The sequence below is a fragment of the Ursus americanus genome, chromosome X, assembly GCF_024610735.1.
Source record: "Ursus americanus isolate L20-20 chromosome X, mUrsAme1.1.p, whole genome shotgun sequence".
In the NCBI taxonomy this organism is placed as follows: Eukaryota; Metazoa; Chordata; class Mammalia; order Carnivora; family Ursidae; genus Ursus; species Ursus americanus.
This window is the reverse complement of record NC_142164.1, coordinates 93317449-93330528: the sequence shown is the minus strand read 5'-3', so window position 1 is coordinate 93330528 and position 13080 is coordinate 93317449. Positions and strand designations below refer to the sequence as shown.

At 35.4% G+C, this 13080-nt stretch overlaps 1 long non-coding RNA gene across 1 annotated transcript in view; it reads right to left on the bottom strand.

Annotated features, from left to right (window-relative positions):
• The window catches only part of LOC123803768 (uncharacterized), a 170572-nt gene that overhangs the window by 91337 nt on the left and 66155 nt on the right, over window positions 1–13080 (bottom strand). Inside the window, exon 6 of the long non-coding RNA XR_015723264.1 lies at window positions 7588–7707. This is a non-coding gene — a long non-coding RNA (uncharacterized LOC123803768). The remainder of the gene's footprint in view (window positions 1–7587; window positions 7708–13080) is intronic.

Below are 13080 nucleotides of genomic sequence, written 5' to 3'. Positions count from 1 at the left end.
TTCATTGTATTTTTGTCTCCATGTCCTCATTGCTCTGATTTCTGGATTACTCCCAGACGTTCCATTTTGAAAAAATCAACTCTGTCATTTTGCCCTTTTGCCCCTTATTGCTCTTCTCCTTTCCTGTATTAGGCTCTTCCCCATTACCTTTCTTTTTCTTGATACTGATCTTGCATTCAAGCTAAAAATATCCTTATCACTTCCAAACTTCTCAAGACAGAATCTAGGTTTTGTGGAACATAATCTGGGGTGAGAGGACTCTTTAAGATATAGAAATCTGTTACAACCAGACAGAGCTTTGGAAAGGACCTGTGCATGTCAAGGGCCCTGAAGTGAGGTCATGGTAAATCTTCCCATTATTAATCCATCCCAAACCTGTTCTTCCTTTCCACTGATTTCTCATTATATTGTTACCAGAGGACAAAAATATAACAGGGCTTTGGCTATTGTTATTCAGTGCCCCATTTTCACCAACTATGAGGCAGCCATTTGTGTGAAGAAGCAGCTATGAACTTGGTAGAAACTCCAGAGATAAAATTCTTATCAATGTACACCTGTCTCTGAACAAAATTGGAACTAGATGAGATTCTGAGCTGGGAAGCCAATTGTTTAGCAATACAATTTTCACTTTGAAAGAGAAGGGGCTGAAGATAGAGAGGCATGGATAAACAGAGTTGACATGCAGGAAACCAGTTTTGCATTTCTTATGGTAAAAAAATAATATATAAATACAAAAAGGAATTTTGGAAGCAGTTGTCAATAGTGAGTTAAGAGATATACCAACTTATTTATTTATAATTAGTTAATCTTTAACACTCCTTTTCATACTGCAAGAGAACCAGTATCAAGTGATAGAAAAACGGCAGGGTTTGAAATTAAATCGACCTCAGGGAAAACCTTGAGTCTGACACTTCCTAGCTGTGAGTTTCTAACAACGCTGAGGCTCTGTTGCATCAAATATGGAGAGGAAAATGTCCAGGTTGTTGTAGAGATTCACTATGGTATTTGTGTGTGTACGTAAATAATAAAGAAATAAGTCATCATTCTCATTATTAATTACATATATAAAATAGGTATATAATATACACACAGAATGAATACAACTGGCATCCAAATAGGAATTACAGATTATATGTGTACAAAGCTCCACATTTAAAACAGAAAAATAAGCATATTGTTTAAATGCTATTCACCATAATCTTCTTTGTCCAAACTATTTTTGCAAAAAGCTGTTGCATTTATTGTAATTTAGTAACAATTTTAAGTAGTTGTGGATTAACAGATATATCTTTCACTTCTTGCATCCCACACCTTGAACCAGAGAACCACAATATACAACTTTTCCCTCCAAAAGTTCTATATTAACAACTTTAAATTAAGCTGAGATCCCTATTAAACATTTAGATTATAAAAAGCATCCTCAAAGGGTCAATTTATTCCAACCCCATTGCATTTTCCTATTGAAAGTCATGAGCCTTGAGCAGAAACTTAGTTGGGCTAGATGAGGTCAAAAGGGAATTTACTGGAAGTCTTATTGAAAAGACAGTCTAGGATACAGGACAGTTAGTACAGTAACTCAGTCATAAACATGCATCAGTGAGAGAGCTTTGTGGAGAATTGTTCCTCAACACCAGCCCAAATCATGACCTTGCCCCATGACAGTTTCCAGAATTTACCTTATTTTACTACAAATACATAATTTTATATATGTAATACTAATTTTTAAATTGTGATCTAATGTGCATGCAAAACATTCAACCTTTTAAAGCTATGCAGTTCAATGAGCTTTGACAAATACATACACCCATTTAAACCATGATCACAATTAAGATAATGAACATTTCTATCATTCCAGAAATTTCCCTCCTTTGCCATTCTAAGAAATCTCCCAATCCAGACAGGGGTAAACTCTGTTATTTGTTATTATCACTTATTGTTTCTAGTCTAGAAATTCATGTGAAAGAAAGCATATAGTATGTACTCTTTTAGGTCTGATTTCTTTTGATCAACATTGTGTTTCTGAAACTCTTCTACACTGTTGTGAATATCATAAGTTCAAATCTTTTTATACCTTTTTAGTAGTGCATTGAATATAGAATATTGATAAACATATGGATTTTTTCCCAGGTTTTGCTAAAATGATTAAAGTGGTTATGAACATTCGTCACATGTATTCTTGTTGCTGTATGTTTTTATTTCTCTTGGTTCTCTAAGAATACAATTGCCTAGTTATTATACCTCCAAACCAATATTGCAGTTTTTGTTTTGTTTTGTTTTACTCTGTGACTAAGAAACTCTCAGTTGTTTTCAAAGGAAAGGCAAACCAGGGGGTTAACAATCTTTCTTATACATTGTTGTTAAGACTTTAAAATACAAGGGATATGGAAGTAAACTGAATAACATCTAATAAAATTACATGTTCTCTGCATATTATATTTGTGAACACACAATCTTAGGTTGCTAGAAATGTGATTGGACTGAAGGGGAAAATGTTTATGAAGAAGGTGGGATATAAATACTATAAAGGGCACAGGAAATTTAGAAACATAATATTGAGCAAAAATGTATGTTAGAGAAGAATGTAGTCTTCCAGCAGCCATTCCACAATTGCGATATTATGCACAATGTATCTGTATTTTGAACATGACGTCCTTCAACTGGATTCACACAGACTCCAGGATGTGGCTAAAAACTGCTATTTGGTTTCAGCTTTGGTCTCAGAACTTGGAAAGCTGAAGTGCTAAATGTCTACCTCATTGTTGTCTCTGGCATTCTTGCATCCTATTTTGATCATGTGGTTACCTACCTCATTTTTATCAGTGTTATAATCAATGATAGACAAAAGGCATATCATCCAGATTTATTTTTAAGATTTAAAGAACTGCTTTTAAAGATAGGTTCCCATGATAAGGATAACTCAAAGAAATAATCTTATGTGGTTTATGTATTGAAATCCTGTCATTCAGTTGATGTTTCAATTTATATATATTTTGGCAAGAGTAAATTTAACGATGATCAATGATACCCAAAACGATCATTAAGAATTTTTAAATACTTAAAAAGGAAATAGATTGCCAATATGAATACTAAGGGAACATTAGCTAGAAAACTTTATGGAGGACACTATACCTGGTTTGAGCCAACGAATGTGCATTTAAATTTAAATGTCAATTCCAGGCAGAACAGTAAAGACTATGTCATCCTGTTTGTCATACTTCATTCTTAAGAAATAAGCTTTACAAAAACTTTTAGTTTTATTAATTCCAATGAAGCCAATTTTATTAATTCCAATTAAGCCATAAGTCTTTCAAGTAAGTTTCATTTTAAGAAACTTCATATCTGAGGAAGATAAAGTAAAAGCAGAATGTTAAACTTGCCATCCCAATTTTTCCTACGAAGAGCTCCAGAATTATGTACTACACATAATAAAGAATATAAACAGCATGAAAAAGAAGAAAATGTGAGCTGTTCCTCCAGAAAGACTTGTTGAAGGTGAGTGTGTACCATCACAAATGAGTAGTGATTGCTTGAGCAATCCTCAAGTTCACCACGCTTAAGAATGGGTACTAAATTTTAATGATAATTTGATAATAATGATTAGTTTTAAAACATCTCAGATTTATTCTTGTATCCCAGAGGTTCATTTTATAGCACTGGCCAAATCTTGTTTTTAATGTTCACTCACTTGGCATTTAGCCAAACTGTGTACTCAGTGCCTTCTATTTTATCATTAAGTCCCACTGCTGGGGCTTCCCCCTCAAAGGCCAATTTGAAACAAAAGCATTTTCTTTCATTTTTTATATCTTCCTCACTTGGTTCTAAGTTCTTTAAGTCTTTTTCAGCTCAATCAGTCCATAGTCCTTTATTTTCTCTCATTTTCCTACTGATTCTCTACAGAAAGCAAGTCTTAAGTATACATGTCAAATTACTCTGGATTCTCCTTGACTTTTATTTTATTTTATTTTATTTTATTTTATTTTATTTTATTTTATTTATTTATTGAGAGAGTGCATGAGCGCGCTCCAGCATGCAAGCAAGGGGAGGGGCAGAGAAAGACAGAATCTCAACCAGACTCCACACTGAGCATGGAGCCCGATGCGGGGCTCGATCTCATGACACTGAGACCATGACTTCAGCCAAAATCAACAGTTGCACACTTAACTGACTGAGCCACCCCAGGTGCCTCCCTCCCTGACTTCTTGAATAAATTTGATTCTCTGAGAGAAAGTATTTCAAGAACAGGTATTTATGTCCTCTTAACTTTTGGTATTTCAATTTCATTCAGATGTTTCTCTAACAACAAAAGATAGCACATCATCCTTATTTTAAATATCTCTTTCTTTCTAATTATTCATTGACGAAATCTATCCCCCTTTTCCAGGTGTAAACACAGTCTGGGTCTAGGAGCCCTAAAACCTTGGCCCAAATTTACATAATTAATAAACCCAGGTTCCAGTTGAGATGATACCGTGAGGTCTTAGACTTGAGCATATGGAAAAGCCACTTAATTCCTAAATATTGGCCTCTCCATTTTCTTTCCCCTTAGCCCTCAATATAATTCAAAATGACATTAAGAGGAACTAAACTAGGGGCTTCTCAACGTGACATGAAACACACACTCTTGGCCTCTATCCCCCATGATTCTTTCTGCTATTTTAAGTATAAAAGCAGACCCTTCTTTCTCATGGCTGAGTAATATTCCATATATAGATCTCACATCTTCTTTATCCATTCATCCATTCATTGTTTCCATATCTTAACTCCTGTGAATAATGCTGCAATCAACATGGGAGCACAGATACCTCTTCGATATCCTGTTTTTATTTCTTTTGGATATATATACCCAGAAGTGAGATTATGATACCACTTGTATATGCAATCTAAAAAAGCTGAACTCATAAAACAGAAAGTAGAATCATGGTTACCAGGAGCTGGGGGATGGGAGAAATTGCGAGGTGTTGGTCAAAGGGTATAAACTAGCACTTAGAAGATGAATACGTTCTGGGGACCCAGTGCACAGCATTGTGATTATATTTAACAATACCATATTACATACTTGAAAGTTACTACAAGTCTATATTGATTTTGAATGTTCTCACCCCAAAAAAGGATAATTGTGACACTGATGGAGGTGTTAGCAAACACTACGGTGTGAATCATATTACAATATATAAGTGCATCTAATTAACACATTGCACACCTTAAATTTACACAATGTTACATGTCAATTATATCTCAAATTTTTAAAAATATTCCACACATACACTTGCCTGAGAAAATAGCAGGAGTTTTTTCTCCCCTTTTCCCCAACGCACAAATGCTTAGAAAGCTCAAACACTTGGAAGGCTCAGCTTGTTTTGATATAGGTCTTAACTAGGACTAAATAGCTTTTTCCTTTGATCATTTAATCCTTGTGTCAGCAGACCCTGCTTGGTTAAAAGCTAAGCCAGTGTGGGTCAGGATAAGGGCAGCCAGAGTGCCCCGTTTTTTATGCTTACTGAGGCCTGTCCTGCCTGATCCAGTTAAAAACCTACTGAAATATAAACTGCTGCAACTGACTAAGGTCAAAACCCCACATGACATATAAAAGCATTGAAACTGATGCGTCCTGCTCAGACTGTGCCAGAAATGTGATTTTTTATTTCCTCCCCAAATATCAGGTCAAGATTTCTAGCCAAAGATCCAAGATATTGGGATATTAGGTGTCCAATGAATAGTATTCCTATTCGCTGCACCCAAATTAGAAACTAGTTAAGAGGTAAGCCAAAAAAAAAAAAAATTGAAAGGCAATTAATCACAGTACAGTTTTATTACTGATAAGGCTGAATTGGTGGCAGCTATAGAGGGATTCCTAAAAACTCTTTGCGAATTAGATGAACTTAACCTTAAAGCATCATAAAAGAAGCTCAGATGTGGCCAAGCCAAGCATACACACAATCCTGAATGACCTGAAACTGTGGAACTCCTAGAAGAAAGTGCAGGCAGAAAAATCCTTGATGTCAGTCTTGGAATGGTTTTTGGGATCTGACACCAAAAGCATAGGCAACAAAAACAAAAATAAACAAGTAAGACTCTGTCACAACTAAATATTTTCTGCACAGCAAAGGAAACAATCAATAAAATGAAAAGCAACTTACAGAATGGAAGAAAATATTTGCACATTGTGTATCTAACAAAGGGTTAACATCCAAAACAGAGAAGAAACTCTTACAACTCAGTAACAAAAACCAAAACAAAACAACACCAACAAAAAAATCCATAATAACCTGATTAGAAAATGGGCAAAGGACTTGAATACATCTTCCCAAAGACATACAAATAGCCAACAAGTATACGAAAAGGTGCTCAACTTTATTACCCACCAAGGATATGCAAATCAAAACCACAATGAGATATCACCTTAACACCTCTCAGAATAGCTATCACCAAAAATACAAGAGATAACAAGTGTTGGTGAGGATGTGGAGGAAAGGGACCCCTTCTGTACTCTTGCTGAGAATGTAAATTGATACATTCACTATGTAAAAGAGTGTGGAGGTTCCTCAAAAAATTAAAACGAGAACTACCATATATCCAGCAACCTCACTTCTGGGTATATATCCAAAGGAAATAAAATCACTATGTCAAAGAGATATCTGTACTCCCATACTCGTGGCACCATTAGTCACAATAACCAATGTATGGAAACAACTTAAATGTCCATCAACGGAGGGAGAGAGAAAGAAAACATGTTTTATATACTGAAGGAATATTCTTCGGCCATGAAAAGGAAGGAAATCCTGCCACTTGTGACAATATGAATAAACCTAGGGACACTATGCTAAGTGAAATAAGCCAGAGAAAGATGAGAACTATTGTACGATACAACTAATATGTGGAATCTAAAAAAATAATAATAATAAATGCTAAACTCATAGTGACAGAGTAGAATATTGGTTACCAGAAGCTGAGGCTAGGGCATGGGGGAAAATGGGAAATAAAAAACAATAAAAGAAAGTAAAGTAGTGGTTGCCAGGGACTGAGGGTAGGGGTTATAGGAAATTGTTGTTTACTGGGTACAGAGTTTCAGTTTTACAAGATAAAAGACTTTTGGAGATGGATGGTAATGATAGCTGCATAACAGTACAAATGTATTTAATACTACCAAACTGTACACTTACAAATGGTCAAGACAGTTAATATTACATTATGTGCAATTTTACCACAGTAAAAAAAAAATGAGAAAATAGTATAAAGTGGAAAGTTCCCAGATGAAATTCTAATTTTATATATTGAAACATCGTTTTCTATTAATGACATCAGTAAGTGCACTAAAGTAACTATGAGCCTTACTCTTGACAGCATGAACACTACTTCAAATGCTGTGAGGAGAAAAGAAATTTGCAAACTAAAAGCCTTCAGAAATTGTAAAAAGAGAATAAAAGTATCCCAGTTGGGAAAAAATGCATGAAATTTTAGTAAAGAAAAGCCATTTTTAGCATAGTAAATTTGGGAAACTGAACTTTTGGTTAAAAGTCTTCCAGAAAATTGGTATCTCGCCATTTGACCTACCTCTCTTCCCCCGAGTTGTGTTTCAGCAACACTCACCTCTATCACTTCCTTAAGTAGGTTCAACTCCTCGTTGCTTTCCTCAGGGTCTGAAATTTTCTTTCTCCTTTTTCACCTGAAAAGTTCCTATGCATCCTTCAAGTCACAGTGACTCAGAGCCTGTATTATCAATTTTCAACACGAGAAAAGAACATAGTAAATGTTAAAACATCATGAAGTACACTAAAATGTAATGAACCAACAAGGATACATTTTCACAAAGTATAGCAAACTTTTAACACCTTTATTATATAAAACTATGTAAATGTATTTAGTTATATAAAACTGTAAGAAATAAGAAACACTAAGTCCCCTAATTTAAAAATGATTAAAAACAGGAAAGCAACCTAAAAGAATATGCAGTGACTAATTTAAAAAACCATTGAATCTTGCTATTGATCAAAGATATGTATATTAAAGATCAATGAGACTCCAGTTTTCTTCTATTAAATTACCAAATAATTTGTAAAATGCTCACATGAATGCCGGTGAGAGTACAGCAAGAAAGACATTTTGAGGCACTGTCGTAGGAATGTAAGAGATTGATAAAAACAATTTGCTGATTTATATCAAGTGTCTGAAAAAAATCCTAACCAGTGAGTTGACTTTCAAGAATCTGTTCAAAAAGGAAAAGACAGAAATGAACAGAGCGCTATTTATAATCGCGGAAAACTGAAAATCATCCAAATGAACACTCTTCAGAGTCACAAAGCAAAATCTGTACAAAAATTCAGTTTCCTATAAACCTTACATTTTAGAACAAATTAAACAAAGGGACACTGGGGCAACTTTCACCCAGATTGCATTTTTAGTATATGGGTTACCAGTTATTTAAAATATTGTAATTGCTATTTAGACAAACTCTGGTGGGCCTTGAAGTATTTTTAAAAGCAGGGTGTGGGGAGAGCTTAACTATTCAAATAGGCTTTCCAGAGTGAATTCAGGTATAATTTAAGGAAGTGCAGAAAGTATTCATTAGTTTTCCAACAGCTAGACAGCTTTTCTAGAAATCAATATCGAAATATAGGAAGAAGGTAGAGAATTTTATGTTCAATCTCTTAACATTAATCTAAATGGTTAGATTGATAAATACTTTGTGAGAAAGAAAGCACTGTAAATTCCACTTAATTGATGGGTTATTACATCAATGCATTGATACTTTATATGAATATGCCAATATAATTTACTCCAAATACTTCTTTTTCTGCAGAAATAAAATGTCTTCCATTTGGAAAAAAAGCTTAAAATAACACACAAAATGAAGAACAAAGCTGAAAATAACATAATCCCAGATTTCAAGATATACTACAAAGCTGTAGCAATCAAAATAGTATAGTACTGGCACAAAAACAGACAGATAGATAAATGGAACAGAATAGAGCCCAGAAATAAACGCATGCTTACATGGTCAATTAATCTACGACAAAGGAGGCAAGAATAGGCAATGGGGAAAGACAGCCTCTTCAACAGATGGGGTTGGGAAAACTGGACAGCTACATGCAAAAGAATGAAACTGGACCACTTTCTTACACCATACACAAAAATAAACTTAAAATGAATTAAAGACTTAAATGTGAAACCTGAAACTATAAAACTCCTAGAAAAAAACACAGGCAATAATTCTGTTGATATCATCTGTAGAAAAATTTTTCTAGATATGTCTCCTAAGGCAAAAGAAATAAAAGCAAAATTGAACTATTGGGACTACACCAAAATAAAAAGCTTTGCACAGCAAAGGAAACCATCAACAAAACAGAAAGGCAACTTACTGAATGGGAGAAGGTATTTGCCAAGGATATATCTGATAAGGGGTTAATATCCAAAATATATAAAGAACTTACACAAACCGACACCAGAAAAAAAACAAACAATCCCAACTGAAAGTGGGCAGAGGACCTGAATAGACATTTTTCCAAAGAAGACATACAAATGGCCAACAGACACATGAAAAGATGCTCAACATCACTCATCATCAGGGAAATGCAAATCAAAACCACAGTGAGATATCACTTTATACTTATCCAAATAGCTAAAACCAAAAACCTAAAAAATAACAAGAGTTGACGAGGATGTGGAGAAAAAGAGGCCTTAATGCACTGTTGGTGGGAATGCAAACTGGTGCAGCCACTGTGGAAAACTGTATGGAGTTTCCTCAAAAAAATTAAAAAGAGAATTATCACATGATCCAGTAATTCCATTACTGGATACTTACCCAAAGAAAGCAAAAATATCAATTCGAAAAGATATATGCACCCCTGTGTTTGTTGCAGCATTATTTACAATAGCCAAGATATGGAAACAACCCAAGTATCCACGCACAGATGAATGGATAAAGAAACTGTGGTGTGTGTGTGTGTGTGTGTGTGTGTGTGTGTGTGTGTGTGTGTATTATAAAACATACAATGAAATATTACTTTGCCATATAAAAGAATGAAATCTTGCCATTTTCAACAACATGGATAGACCTAGAGATTATAGTGCTAGTGAAATAAGTCAGAGAAAGATGAATACCATATGATTTCACTCATTTGTGGAATTTAAGAAACAAAACAAAGAAAAAGAGAAACAAAAATCCTGATTCTTAAATACAGAGAACTGTTGGTTGCCAGGGGAGGTTGGTGGGTGGAGAGGAGAAATAAAGAAGATCAAGAGTACATTTATCTTGATGAGCACTGAATAATGTACAGAACTTTTGATTCATTATATTATACACCTGAAATCAATATAATACTGTATGTTAATTACACTTCAATTTAAAAAAGATAAACAGTTAAGAGTATATACATACTCTAACCACAGTAAGACTAAGGTAAACTTCCACAGCATACATGGTTCTCATTCCACAAACTTTGGTCGACAACGTCCTTATCTTCTTCGAACTCACATTAAATCTAACTTCCATTCCACATCCTACAGTGTGGACTGTAAATTCAGTCTCAGTCAATACGGGGAATCCCTAAAACCTTACCCACTCCATGGCTGCTTCCAACGCAGCATTGTATGAAGTCTCCAGAAGGACAATTAGGAAAGTCTCTGTTTACTGGTCCACTCTGAGATGCCCATAGTCCAAGTCAGCATGGCCTCTGTTGTTGTACAGCTTTGCTTTGTCTAGCACTTAGGAAGCATGACACTTGATAAAAGCTATGGTCAGGACACAGGGATCAGCCTCCCTATTTATACCACATAGTCATTTTCCTTCGAGAGAACCCAAACTGCAGTTACTAAGTCCCACTACTCAGACAACTTATCAACCTCAATTTCCTTTAGCATCTCCTTCTGCTACTTCCAAAATTATCATCTTCCCTCTTTTCAAGAAGCTTAGTTTTCAGAAAAATAAAAGCCAAGAAGTTTGTTGTGTTTCCTGTTTATAGAAACCTACCATGAGTTAAAGAAGCACCAAAGATTGACTTATTCTACGACAGAGGAGTAAAAGATGAAGAGAAGAAAGCATAAGCTAAGAACTCAATAGCTTTAACTGGCATTATTTCTACAGATGTTCTGTTTGAGTGCCGTATACTTATTCTGTGTATTACCAGCTTACATAAAAAGAATTCTTTTTTTTTTTTTTAAATGATTTTTTATTATATTATGTTAGTCACCATACAGTACATCCCCGGTTGCCGATGTAAGGCTCGATGATTCATTAGTTGTGTATAACACCCAGTGCACCATGCAATACGTGCCCTCCTTACTACCCATCACCGGTCTATCCCATTCCCCCACCCCCCTCCCCTCTGAAGTCCTCAGTTTGTTTCTCATAGTCCATAGTCTCTCATGTTTCATTCCCCCTTCTGATTACCCCCCCTTTCTTTATCCCTTTCTTCCCCTACCGATCATCCTAGTTCTTATGTTCCATAGATGAGAGAAATCATATGATAGTTGTCTTTCTCTGCTTGACTTATTTCACTTAGCATTATCTCCTCCAGTGCTGTCCATGTTGTAGCAAATGTTGAGAACTCGTTCTTTCTGATAGCTGAGTAATATTCCATTGTATATATGGACCACAACTTCTTAATCCAGTCATCTGTTGAAGGGCATCTCGGCTCCTTCCACAATTTAGCTATTGTGGACATTGCTGCTATGAACATTGGGGTGCATATGGCCCTTCTCTTCACTACGTCTGTATCTTTGGGGTAAATACCCAGTAGTGCAATGGCTGGATCATAGGGTAGCTCAATTTTTAACTTTTTAAGGGACCTCCACACTGTTTTCCAGAGTGGCTGTACCAACTTGCATTCCCACCAACAATGTAGGAGGGATCCCCTTTCTCCACATCCTCTCCAACAATTGTTGTTTCTTGCCTTGTCTAATAAAAAGAATTCTTATATAATTAAAGGATAATGGGTTTTTTTCCCCAAAAGGTAAGTTTAGATTATGCATCAAAGAAATAGCATAGCTCTGAAAGTCTGAAATAAATACAATATCCAACATGTTTCCTAGAAGATAAAATGATGTCAAATGATATCTCTACCTGTATAGCTAATTCCTTATTTCTGGGATTATCTCCCCCCACCCTTTATCTGATTTGCTCCCATGTTAGGACATTAATAAAGAGAACTTTATACACTCATTTCTGCGGCACTGTGTCTGGCTCACTTCATCCACTAATAAGTAAACTACCACTGATTCTATCCCCAAAGGGGCCAGTTCGTTTGTTCTGTCTCCATTGCCACAGACTGTACCATTCACCCCAACCAGCCATCCTGCAGTCAGCATCAGGGGCCACAGCAGGGACTGGACCAGAGAAGAAGACAGAACAGGATAGGGGGGAAAAATCCCTCAAAGCATGGTGCATTTCCCACTAGTGAAGAGTTGGTATCCATCTAATGACAGAGCTCCCTTTCGTTAACTCCCAGCATAGATCAAGCAATCAAACCAAACTAAGTATCTCAATAATATTCCAGAAAAAAAATACTTCTATAAGTAAAAATTTGCAATTTTATTTTGAAGTTTCTTGGGCAATTATACCAAAACTCAGACACTAAATTGAAAGAAATAATTCAGACTCTGGAAGTTGGGGTTATGGTAATTTACATGGCAAGAAAACCAAATGTCATGCTGTGAAGCTCTTGGTTCAACAGCGGCAATGTTGGAATTCCTTTCCCATCTCCCCACAAAGAGGGGAGATAGGATTTCAGGTCCCCTCCAGTCCCACAGATAGAGTCAAAACATCATTAGAAGTGCCCAAGAATGTTTGACTGAAATATTTTAAGAAGTTACGCCTTTCCAGTATTTTATTTCACATTTAGATGAAAAATGAATCTTGTGAATAGAGACCTGTTAAAATGATATTTACATCTTATATAAACAGAAATAGTGCTAGTAATTTTGCTTATATTTGCAATATATAGCTTCAGAAATACATTTTCATTGTCCAAATACAGCTTTCACACCTGGTTTCTGGAAACAATCCGTTTTCATTATCGTTGCGTAATTAGAATTACAGGTTAACTATTTTCTGACTAAATGTGCCATTTCTTATCACTAGATAAC